Source organism: Lactuca serriola, chromosome 3 (assembly GCF_051521515.1).
Source record: "Lactuca serriola cultivar US96UC23 chromosome 3, Lser_US96UC23_V15, whole genome shotgun sequence".
Lineage (NCBI taxonomy): Eukaryota > Viridiplantae > Streptophyta > Magnoliopsida > Asterales > Asteraceae > Lactuca > Lactuca serriola.
This window is the reverse complement of record NC_136410.1, coordinates 210,683,694-210,696,764: the sequence shown is the minus strand read 5'-3', so window position 1 is coordinate 210,696,764 and position 13,071 is coordinate 210,683,694. Positions and strand designations below refer to the sequence as shown.

The 13,071-nt window shown below is 33.2% G+C and overlaps 1 pseudogene across 3 annotated transcripts; it reads left to right on the top strand.

The window, feature by feature from the left end:
* Nucleotides 1-8,423: 8,423 nt before the first annotated feature.
* LOC145093567 (phosphatidylinositol 4-kinase gamma 7 pseudogene) lies at nucleotides 8,424-11,830 on the top strand (annotated as a pseudogene). 3 transcript variants are annotated; one of them, XR_013702932.1, is made up of 2 exons: nucleotides 8,424-8,838; nucleotides 9,030-9,174. The product of XR_013702932.1 is annotated as a phosphatidylinositol 4-kinase gamma 7 pseudogene, transcript variant X3 (transcript). The 3 variants fall into 3 exon arrangements; XR_013702931.1 differs by having other exon boundaries at nucleotides 8,913-9,174; XR_013702930.1 differs by lacking the exon at nucleotides 9,030-9,174 and adding an exon at nucleotides 9,470-11,830 and having other exon boundaries at nucleotides 8,501-8,838.
* Nucleotides 11,831-13,071: the final 1,241 nt, after the last annotated feature.

The following is a 13,071-nucleotide window of genomic DNA, read 5'->3' as shown; positions in this document are numbered from 1 at the left end:
GTTTTTGTTTGTTTCTTCCTAGAAAATCCCATATTTTCTACTAGTATAAATGTAGCCTTCTATCAAGACCAATGTTTGTTTCTAGAAAATTTATGTTTTTCCGTATGTGGGTGGCAGCTTAGAAGTTCCAAAACTGCAACACAATAATGTTTTTCATGCCTAAAGTAGTTAATTTATGTACATGTAAAGTCGCGAAGACGTCTGAAAAACCCCGTAAATCAATGTGTTTTTAATACTCCATGTGAGTTTTATAACCATGCTATTGACTGGATTCGCCTATACACAACATTCTTCAGGCGTTGGAATGTTCTGATGTTTGTCACCCTCAATGGTGTACTGTAGCTAACAGTCAGGGCGCGGGGTCGTCAATCCCGTATAGATCTATACACAAACACCATGCTCCCCCTCCAAGGGATTCTGGTATATAATACAGGACTTGAAATGTGTACTCGAACGTACGTGAAGTTTAATGTCTCACAAAACTTAGTATAAAACAGATTTACGTATGAAAATGTTCGTGTGTTCTTGTATATGAATGTATCTCTTTGAAATAGTGTTTCTAGTATGTAAAAGTTCGTGATGTTCTCGTAAAACTATACCTATTATAGTTTTCTAAAAGTGTGTCTCGTTTGTGTAGTAAACCCTAGTGAAATGCTCACTTGTTATGAAAAGTATAACTTTTGTAGTGCCAAAAATGGACACATATACATACAGTATAATCAGAGTGTTTGATTTATATATATAACAACATTTTTCATTTCAAAAGACAAGATGTTATCATGATATATTTTGCATACGAAAGTTTCCCTATAATAGTTATAAATCACATATGATTCCATTGATAAAAAGTGTATAATGAAACTTTATATAACACACGATAATAATCGTGTGTTTTACTTGTATTCCCCCCCCCCCCTTAAAAGCATATAAAAGCATTTATAAAACATTTAAAAGTGTGGATTATAGGGGTATGAACTCACTTGAAAGATCGAAGAAGGCGAGATGAAAACCGAGCAGAACTTCGACTCGAGAAAGCAGATTTTCTCGGGATTCTTGGGAATCTCGGGAGCACAAACGACCTTCGGGACTTGAGCGAGGAAACCGGGGCTTCGGGATATCACGTGCATAGAAAACGAGGCAAAAACGCAAGAAAGATGAGAGGAATCGGGCCCTTTCTTCGGAACCCTCGCATCCCTTTTATAGGGGCTGGGAACCGCCTCGGTACGCTGAGAGTACGCGGTTATGCTGGGCATCCGCATGCGTCATGCATGACCGCATCCTCGACTGCTTCGGAACTTCGGATGGGACAGGGCATAGCCTCGCATAGGGGCGACATGGACGATCCGAGCCTAGTCCTCGAGTACGTTGGGCGTACGAGTGTACGCTGGGCGTAACTTGGATTGGCCCGGTGACTCCTCCTTCGGATAATACCGAATTTTGATTTAAAATTTATATTTTTATTATTTAATAAACTTCCAAAATTCATATCTTTTTCATAGGAACTCCGTTTTCGACGTTCTTTATATCCACACGTAGGTGAGACTACGCTCTACAACTTTCGTTTAGACTCCGTCGGCAAATTTTGAAATTATTTTTATTATTTATTTTTAAAAGGTCGCGGTAAGAAAATTTAGTTAGAAATCCATAACTTCATTATCCGACGTCTGTTTTTGCCAGACTTTTTACTGTTGAAAAACCATTGTCGAGACCTTCGATTCTCATTTAGGTCATTCTGGACAAAAGTCGCTCGATCTCTGTTTCGAGTTTTTAGCTATCTGTCGCTATGCCGAACTTGAAAAAATCATAACTTCCTTATACGAAGTCAGATTTGGGCGTTCTTTTTACGTATGATCACGGTTTAATGATATCTAACATAGTAGGTAATCAATTAGAGACTTTTGGACATTTTATTTTCGAAGTTAATTTCATTATATCAAAAGTGGTTACAATACTTGACTTTTTAGGTCATTACATAGTGTTGAAATATTGGGTTGTCACAATATTAATAATAGTATAAAAAGATTTATGTTCCATACAAAGAAATAAACAATTCCAAATCTAAGATTGGGTATAACACTTATCTTGGAAAAATAATTTTGATCGGTTCATTGAGGCCAAAACCCACTGCCGCATAGGTTTTTTTCCCCTTTCACAACGTTCAAAGGATTTGAAACTGTCACACCCCCAAACCAGAACGGCAGAAACGTTCGAGGGTGGATAACGTCAGATATAGTATCGTAACCATTGTATCATAGTAATCATAGTAAACATAACCATTACATTGAATACATATACGAAAAGGTATTTACATTTGTTTTGATTCTTGTTTCTAAACATCAAAAGTATGTTCAAAAGGAAAAAAAAAAGACGAGACTCTATACACTCCGTCTTCTCAAAACTCCAGGTGGTACCTGCCTACTGATTTCCTGAGAACACAAGCAATTTTGAAATAATATCAGCATAAAGCTGGTGAGTTCATAAGTATGTTTTTGAGAAAAATTCGGTTAATGAATCAATAATTGTATATCTATGCTTCCAAGAAAATCCATTTTTTTCTAACATATGTATTTTGTTGTTGAATCTCATTGAATGTATTGTGCATTGTATGATTGAATAAGAATCTTTTTTTACAAGAAAAACTTTGATTATCATCAGTATATATAATAGGTTTGGAAAGCTCTGAAAATTCTAATATGCATACTAGTTCTATTACTTTATAATAAAACTAATTAAGGTTATTATCGATCATACATTAATCGTATTTTCTTAGTACCAAATTTATGAGTTGTTATAGTTGACCATTGAATTGCTTGAACGACGTTCTTCAGGCGTTAGAATCGAAATGACTTTGTCACCCAGGCCTGCCGGCCTAACTGTAGCTAGCAGTTACGGTGCGGGATTGTCAATCCTGTATAGATCTATACACAAACTCATGTTCCTCTTCCAAGAGACTTTGGTTATAATCTCAGGACTTTTGCTAGTACTTAGATAAGTACGTGAAGAATTCTCACTCATAAAATGCTATACTAACGATTACATGTAGAAATAAATGAATTCATGAATATAACTAGCTGAATATATGTCTCATAAACCGTACTCTATATGCTTTATATGTTTGATCACAATGAATCTATGTTTATGCATTGATAAGTTAATTGTTCCATAAGCCATACCTATTATAGCTTATATGTCTGATAGTGTATTCATGATAAACATTGAAATCCTCTATGATTTGTGTTGAAAACCTCCCTTATGCTCAGCAGTATACAAAAGGGATGAAAAATCTAAATATTTGATAAAAGTACGAAAACTTTGTGGTTGTGTCAATTAAATCAGTTCTAATTGTTTTGAAATCCGTTTTGTATAATCTCACGAAATAAATGATGTTTGGCTTGTATTCCCCTCTAAAAACGTATATGGGATGCTGAGGGTCAAGTGAAGTCTGGAACTCAAACGGATCCTATTTATCATGTAATAACACATATATGCATCAAATTAGTGTATATCACAACTATTTATGATAGGAAACCACCCTAGGAACTAAGAAACACTTGAAACAAAGTGTTATAATAACATGTGATTCGCTAAAAGGAGTATACGGCCACACCATGGAGTGTACGGCCAAGTGGTGTATGGTCATGGAGTGTGCGGTCGTACACTCATGGTAAAACATGCATAAGAGGGTTTTTGAACCATGGGGAAGCTAGTGGGTCTATTTCTCAACAAGAATATGAGCTAAGTTCTCATTTTGGAGGGCTTTTTGGAGTGTTTTGAGGTGTGTATGTCCGTGCAAGGGTATACGGCCGTACACTCCTTTTTTCTTGTAAAATGGTCTTTTCTAGGGTGTTAAACAAGAGTTCCTAACGTATACAATGCATATGGAAAGGATACTTACGATTTGGAAGCTTGATGAGGGTTTACAGCCACCAAGAACTAGTGTGTGTTCTTGGTGAAAGATGAAGATCTAGCCAAAGATGAAATTAATGGAATGAAAACATGGATTCATCACTAGATAAAGTAATGTAGCAACAAATCAAGGTAGGAAACACTTACATCTTTGAAGATCTAGATGAGAAATTTGATGATAGTTGAGAGAGAACCCGAAAATCCTGGCTTGGGAGTGTGTAAAGTGTTGAAAAATGACTAAGTATCACTTATATAGGTGAGAGTGTATGACCATGAGGGGGTGTACGGCCGTACACCCATGTGTACGGCCGTACACTCCTCCTAAAGGGGTGTTTGGCCCGAAATGCAACTTTATGACTTTGGTAACTCATCCTTAAGCCTCAATCTTGATTGTACAAAGCTTAGAACGCTCAACAGACCCTAACCAAGGCTAAAAGATAGCAGAAACAAGTCTGACTTTGATTGAATTGAATGGCTTGTACAAAAGAGAAATTTTGGGTTGTCACAGAAACCAAAAGAAAATAAACACAGAAAATTCTTTTATGTTTATTACCCAAAAAAATCGAAATTAATTACCAAAAGGAATTCATGAGGATAAGATTCTCAGATTTGCAAACATGTGATATGAAAAATTGTAAAGATACGATCAAAATTAACTCAGGGCATAAATTTTTTAACCATGCTTTGATACCACATGTAGAATTGAAGGCATAATCCAAAATCAATTAATCAATAAACTTGAATAACCCTAAATCAATTTGAAGAATACTTACTTGATGATATCCTTTGATGTTGAAGATGACTAAATGATTCTTCTACTTCCCATAATGGTGTCTAAGTGATTGATTTGATGGATGAATCACAACATGATTATCATGTTTTGTAGAGAGGTTGTAGATTATCAAAGAGAATAATGAATTATAGCTCTCACAAAATGCACGGCCCCTCATATGTGTGCTCTTAATTATTTAATTTACACCTTAGGGGAAGGTTTAGAGCCACACTAATTTTGTCCCTCAAATTATGGATATATGTCATATTCATCATACTACAAATAATAAATCATACGATGCTCCTATCCATATCCTTTTTCATCTCAATCGACTATCATGGAGGTCAGTTTTTCTCACTAATCGTGTTGTATGTAAATGACATTGTATTTGAGTATCCAGATACCTTTTTCCTATACTCAAACAATTGAGACTTCTATATGAGAATTAAAGAACATCTAGAGGCCATTGAGTCATTTTACTTGGAAGTAATGATGGTCGAAATAAGTATTTACATCATTTCGGTCCTAAATGACTCTTTCAAATGCCTTAACGTCTTTTATGCAATACAAGGGTATTTTCATTGAATTTTGAACTTATAGATTTTACAAAGTTTTGTGCTTATGGACCATCAAGTGCAGTTCAATACTTAACACCAACTGTACTTAACTAATCCATTAAAGACACTGTTAAATTAAGTGATGATGTGTTGGATTTTGAATGTGACATTCTTTATATTTTATAATTGGCAAATCAGAGATTAAAGCCTATAAAAGTTGCCTTGCAAACTCTGTCCACCAAGTGTTCAAGGAAATGTCACTCTCAAGAATCAATATATGAATGTTCTTTCTGGCCTCAAGGCTGATGATAATGATGAAGGATGCATATTTGATTTGTATTCATTACTTTGTATACATACTTCTATTTGCTTACTAAGGTATATCATATGTCTTCGCAATACACTCATTTTTTGGGAACTAAAACCTAACACATGTATGTATACTTATCTGGAGGCCTTATTTAGTTCGGTGGTTGTATGATGTATGACAGACATATATTAGAAGTAAAGTAAACTGTGGCCACGTATTTGAGTGGAGCTCTATTACAAGAAAATGTGATTGCATATTCAAAATACGACTATAAAATTTGATAGAAAATTGACAAAAGTTTTATTTTCTCATATTTCTTAAGGGCATATTGTTTTATGAAGAAAGTCAACACTCATTGACTAGAAATCTTTACATGCTTATTTATGTAGGTATGCGTGCTTGGCTTCTTGCAGAAACCTTGAGAAGTTTTCAAACATTTGTGGGCTACGAATTTTAAGAAAACTTAAACCGAAAAGTAGTATTTTTAAGGTGTCGAAGGACCTTGGCCAGTTAGGAACGATATAACATAAAGGTCTATTTCTGGTCAAAAAATGGATGCAACTGCTCCTTGCTAAGTGAATATAGGGTTTAATGATTTATAGATTAGGATGGTAAGTGACGTTACAACCGCTCCTTTGCTCTGCCATGACCATGGTTACTCTTTTTCTTATTAATAATTTGAGTTTTAACTATTTGCATAACTTTTTTGAAAGTATGTTACTATGTCGAGCATTTAATGTAAGCATGTCACTATGTTGAGCATTTAAAAATTTAAATTATAAACTCCTTGATTGATTTTAATATTTTTGTTATTTAAACTATGGAGTTTTACTCATTTGCAGCAGCTTAACATCGCCATTTTACATGATTCTAATATTGTCAAAGTTCCATCAAAACCCGGTAACCAAGAAGTAAAAAGGTAGAAGAATATAAGATGTATTGAGCAACAACAAACATCCGGTTCAAACTTGTAATCTTTTAGTCAACTATGTTTAATCGATTTTCTTATGGATGATAAATATCACTTACGATCTTTGTGATATATATTTTTTTGTTTCATAACAATAGTAATTAATAATGTTATTGCTTTAATAAAAACAATATACACATAAAATTGACATAATATTTTTTTTCTTAAAATAAAATATACATAGGTCTAAAAATGTTTTCATATTACAATTAGATTGCATTATAACCTAATATAATATAAATTGTAAGCTCAAACAAACTTTAGAACATCATATCATATCATACTATATTATAAAGGAAACATTTTTTCTTTCACCACATTCATTTGAAACTCTCATATATTTTTCCTTTCACCACATTCATTTGAAACTCTCATGACTTTTCAATTTCTTTCTAATAATGATTATATGTTGGTTAATAAGATTAAATAAATATAAAACCTAAAGTGTATTCATATATAAACTAAATTTCAATATTAAAAGAATATCTTTACTTCTACTTATAAAGTTATGTTTTTAACTTTTTACATATTATACTTAATTTACTAGTTTTAATATATTTTTTTGATGTAAACCATTTTCATTTTAAAGCTACAACTTTTGAACAATTTGTATAAAATATTTAAATTGTAAACTTAAATATAACATTACAGGACCAACTTAAATATAAATTTTAGTTTAACTTAAACAACCCAAATAATATTTTGTAAATAGTTAAAAGTGATAAATTCTAGTGTCTTTCTAATAATGATTATAATATGGTTAATAAGGTTAAATAAATATCAAACCTAAAATGTAATCATAAATAAACTAAATTTCAATATTAAAATAATATTTTTACTTCTACTTATAAAGTTATGTCTTTAACTTTTAATATATTATACTTAATTTATTAGATTTAATATTTTGTTGTATGTAAACCATTATCAATTTAAAGCTACAACTATGGTATAATTTAGACAAAATACTTAAACTATTAATTTAAATATAACATTACAGTGTGAACTTAAATATAAATTTCAGTTCCACTTAAAAAACCCAATGAATATTTTGTGAATAGTTAAAAGTAATAAATTTTAGTGCTAAATGAAAAAACTAAATTATAATAACAATTTAACTAAAATATTTCCTAAAGATATTTATATAATCTTTAAAAGTTTTCAAATAAGTAGCTTAAAATAACTTACAATAACAATAGTTAAAAATAAGTATATATAAATGATTATATTGTTACCTTCAAAATCAAAAAACAATGTCTGGTGTTTTAAATAATTATAATGATAGAAATTAAAACCTTAAAAAAATAAATTTTGAAAAATTAATTAACAATAACAAAAAACATAAATAATATTAAGCCATATATTATATTTAATTTTATTAATGAGTAATTCACAAGTAGAGGTTATTCAAACGGTTGAAATTACACAGTTATAATAGATGTATATATTATCATATAATTTAAAATAATAAATATATTATATCAATTTGGTATACGAATTATTATATCAAATATAGCAACAATGTTATTGTTATATTTAAAAAACATATATTTGTAAATACTTCAACTATATAAGTGTTTTTGTGCAACACGCGAGCATTCTTGTAGTTTCAATATAACTACATTCAATTGATCACTATTAATACACTTGAAATATTAACACAACACAAGTGAAAGTATGGTTTAAGCAACATATTTTGTTTAGCTCTGTAAATCCATATATGTTTGCAAATAAATTTTATTTCTTTGTATATCATGATTATATTAATTTAAAATAACCATATTAACACATTAAACTTTTTATAAAAGTAAATCCATACAAATCTATTATTAAATTATAAATGATTACCGTGTATTTCAAGGGTTATAACCGAGTAAACACAATGAAATAGCCAAACGGTGGGATGTGTTTACCAAATCAAATCATCATGACATTTAATCCTACATTAAATACACGATTTTAATCGTGCAATTAGGAGCACCCTTTCTTTACTGCGAATTTACCGCAATTAAAAAAGAACGTTATTACATGTACCCAAGTCAGAGAAAGAGGTAGAGCTAGAGAGAGAGAAAGTGAGCTTTAGACCGAGAGAGACAGCGAGAGAAGAGAGATAGAGAGAGAAAGCGCCAAAAAGAACACGAACACGAGACGAAGGAGAAGAACTGAAAATGGTCATGTGATTGTTGCTTTGTGCGATTGAATTTTAGATCTTTAAGGAAAAAACCAATTTACCCTTTGTTTTCAATCCGCTGTTCGTGTATTTGATCCGGTTTCGGGTTCTTTTCACTCTTGCATTGTTCGAATCAAGCACAGATCTAGGGATCAGGTAAGGTTTTTGCGGTTATTTTGATGTTGTGTATAATCTTTCACTCGGTAACGATTTGTTCTTATGATTTTTAGCATATGTTTTGGTTGCCGATAGTCTGAGTCTTTGATCGCGAGCGAGTTCTATTTTATATACGATTTCAACATTTGTATGATTGTTTGCACGCTTATTCTGTTTTTAATTTGTTTCAGGAAATTAAACCTTGTTTTAGGAAATTGTTTGTTTGTACGATAAGCTTGAAATGATCAGAGTATGAGATCAATCTCATAGAATTTTCTGTATGTGGTATGTGATAGGATACGAAATGAAAATGCAAATCTGTTCTACTCTGTGCTATTTGATCTCAAAAAGTCCGATCTGCAGTTTTTAATATTCTCGTTCATAAGGATATAAGGTTAGGCTAGAAGATAAACATTCAGACTTTGATTTGTTCATAATATTCTCATAAGAAGCTGTTTTTCGTTAAGAAAGTGAAGCATCTGGTCTGGCCTTGTTAGATCTGTAGCTGTAATCAAATACTACTAACATATTGTTGGTGCGATTGTATCCTTTATACTACTGCCGTACATTGTTTGATCAAATTAGCTGATTGTTTAGTCTTCTCATCATGTTTTTTTTTTTTTTGGTACAGATTAGGCAAAAAAAAAAAAAATAAATAAAAAAAATCAGTAACTTCTTCTCCTGATGTAGTAGTTACCAACTACACGACTTTCTCCTCTGCCTCCCGGTATCATCTAGTGTTTCTCTTTCCTAGCCAAAGGATCTGTGGATAGTGAAACTGATCACTGATCTTACTAGATTCTGAGCAGATTTTGGGTTTGATTCTTCTCATTGGGTTGTGAGAGATCAGAAAACCTTTGTTCATGTCTCGTAACCCAGTTGAAACCCAAATGGCTGTAGCAGTTTTCAACAGTCCCTTAGGACGGGAACACCATGCGAACAACGGAATGGAATCAACTAAACCTTCAGGTAGGCGACGTGTCTTTGTTCAAACCGAAACTGGTTGCGTCTTGGGAATGGAATTAGATCGAAGCGACAACGCCCACACAGTGAAGCGCAGGTTACAAATTGCACTCAATGTTTCAGTTGAAGAAAGTTCCCTAACCTTCGGTGACATGATTCTAAAAAACGACCTCAGTGCAATTCGCAACGATTCCCCTCTTCTTCTAACAAGAAACCTAAACCTACTCCACCGAAGCTCTTCATCTCCTTGTCTTTCACCCACCAGTAAAGACATCCAACAACATAATGGAGATCGCAGTGGGCCCATTGAGATTTTAGGCTTTTCTACTCGAAACACAAAACAACTCGTTAAAGAAATTGTAAAAGCAATGAACACCGGCGTTGACCCAATTCCAGTTCAAAGTGGACTCGGAGGTGCTTACTATTTCAGAAACAGCAAAGGCGAAAGTGTAGCGATTGTGAAACCAACCGATGAGGAGCCATTTGCACCGAATAATCCGAAAGGGTTTGTGGGTCGGGCATTGGGTCAACCCGGGTTGAAACGGTCTGTTCGGGTTGGTGAAACCGGGTTTCGTGAGGTGGCAGCTTATCTTCTTGATTATGGCAATTTCGCAAATGTTCCACCTACTGCGCTTGTGAAAATCACTCATTCCATTTTCAATGTTAACAATGATGTAACTGTAAATGGGAATAACGAAAACAAGATGAAGAAACAATACAGCAAGATTGCATCTTTTCAACACTTCATCCCTCATGATTTTGACGCGAGTGATTACGGAACATCGAGCTTCCCTGTGTCTGCGGTGCACCGGATTGGGATTTTGGATATACGGATTCTTAACACGGACCGGCACGCAGGGAATCTGCTCGTGAGAAAGGTTGACGGGAGATTTAGTCAAGTTGAACTCATACCCATTGACCATGGTCTTTGCTTGCCGGAAAATTTAGAAGATCCGTATTTTGAATGGATTCATTGGCCACAAGCTTCGATTCCTTTCACAGATGAAGAGCTTAATTACATTCAACAACTTAATCCATATCGTGATGCTGAGATGTTAAAATCTGAACTTCCGATGATTAGGGAGGCTTGCTTACGTGTCTTGATATTGTGTACCATTTTTCTCAAGGAGGCGGCGGCGTATGGGCTGACGTTGGCGGAGATTGGGGAGATGATGAGTCGGGAGTTTAGACGTGGTGAAGAGCAGCCGAGTGAGTTTGAGTTGTTGTGTCTTGAGGCACGGCGGCAGGTAGTGGCAGAGAGGGAAAAGGAGGTGGTGGCGGTGGCGGTGGCGGGTTTATCGTCTCCTAAAGTAGAGGAAGATGTATTCCAGCTTGACATTGATTTTGATGATTTAGGGTTTCCTTTTCACTTTGGGAGAAACGGAAACGGAAACGGAAACGGAAACCCATTTTCTAAATTCCATGAAACGATTGAAGAAGAGGAAGAAGAATTTGCCGGGGAGGTGGTTCCGGCAAGTGTGAAGATAAAGGCGGAAGGGAAAAAATTGGCGGTGGTGAACACATCGTCCGGACACAGGAGTGCGTCTGAGCAGCTTCCAGCGAGTGCTACTTTTGTGAAGTTGGGGGAGATGAAGGAGGATGAATGGGTGGTGTTTATAGAGAAGTTTCAGGAGGCAGTGTTTCCGGCGTTTGTTAACCGGAAGTCGGCGGCAAAAGGGCAGAGGCAGTTGCAGAGGCTGGGGACTTCTTGTCAGTTTTGAGAGTATATTATATATTTATATATTATATAATATTAGTATGAGCAGAGGTGAAGGTTGAATAATTTGAGAATTAAGGAGTGGATGGTAGTAGGTATGCTATGTAAGTATTGTCGAAAGAGCGACAGTGAGGCTTTGATTTAGGATAATGTTAAGGTTTTTTTTTTTTTTTTTTTTTTTTTTTTGCTTTCACTCTTGTGGACATGTTTCATAAATAATATGTAGTATGAAAATCCAAAAGAGTTTGAAAAGAAAGAACTTTTGTAAATACATGTGCAATCTATATATACGGTTTTGGTTGAGGTCTATTAGAGACAATGATGTCAATTCGATATAATTTTAATTTTCCATCTCATATTCTCATCTATCTACTAATCAAATCTAGATAAAATGAGTACAACATTTGTGTTAACCTTTCGAAAAAAAAAAAAAAAATCTAAAGATTTGCTAAAGAAATTTAGGAGACAGTTTCTATTGTTGAAGTCCTGTGTAAAATCCGTTTATTATATGATTTTTGATTAAAAATAAGTGAAGTATCAAGGTGTAAAGATTAATCATTTTTAATTGTAAAATTTTAAAATAAATACAAAAGAATTGGTTACAAATAATTAATCTTAAAAACTTGTTTGTCCATCAAAAGTCATACCAATTTGACATGTTTGATCGGTTTTGACCAAGTTGTCTGTTTTAATAGACAAATTATTCAGACCTTAATCATGTATTCATAACGAATCATGGTAATCTTGTTTGGATCTATGAAATCATAATACAATAAAATAATTTACATATAACAAATTAACAATTAGTAAATGAAAATAGGTAAACAATACACTTGTTTTTTGAACTGTGACCATTACGCCTCTTTGTGAATTGATAGGAACAATTTATGTTATCTTATAAAACCATAGGGACGAAAGTGGCATTAGTTAAAAGAAAAAAAAGACATTGACGGAAATGCCCTTGAACTGTTGGCAGGAACTACTTTTGTTATCTTATTATACTAAATGTTCAGTTTTAATAAAATTGACCAATGTGCCCATGCGCTGTTAAACAAAGATATACGTTTGTGCTGAAGTTGATTATTAAAAATGCTCTTACCCTAGCAAACAAAAACAGTAAAAAGACACATATAGTTTGACATATTATAGAACCGGTCCTAAAGATATAAATATCCTCAATGCCTATATATAGTTTCATACACACACACACACACATATATATATATATATATATATATATATATATATATATATATATATATATATATATATATATATATATATATATATATATATATATATAGAGGGTAAATGACACAAAAAATATTTTTTTACACAAAAATTCGATTTTGACACCGTATTTTTTTTTTTTGTCAATTTTGACACTGTGTTTTCCAATTTGTTACAGTTCTTACCACTTGACCGGTTAACCAGGTTACGTGCTGACGTGACATGATGACATGATATGCTGACGTGTCAAAATTGATTTTTTTTCCACAAAAAACATTAAGTTTTCACTTTTTTTCGATTTTGACACGAAGTTTAATTTTTTA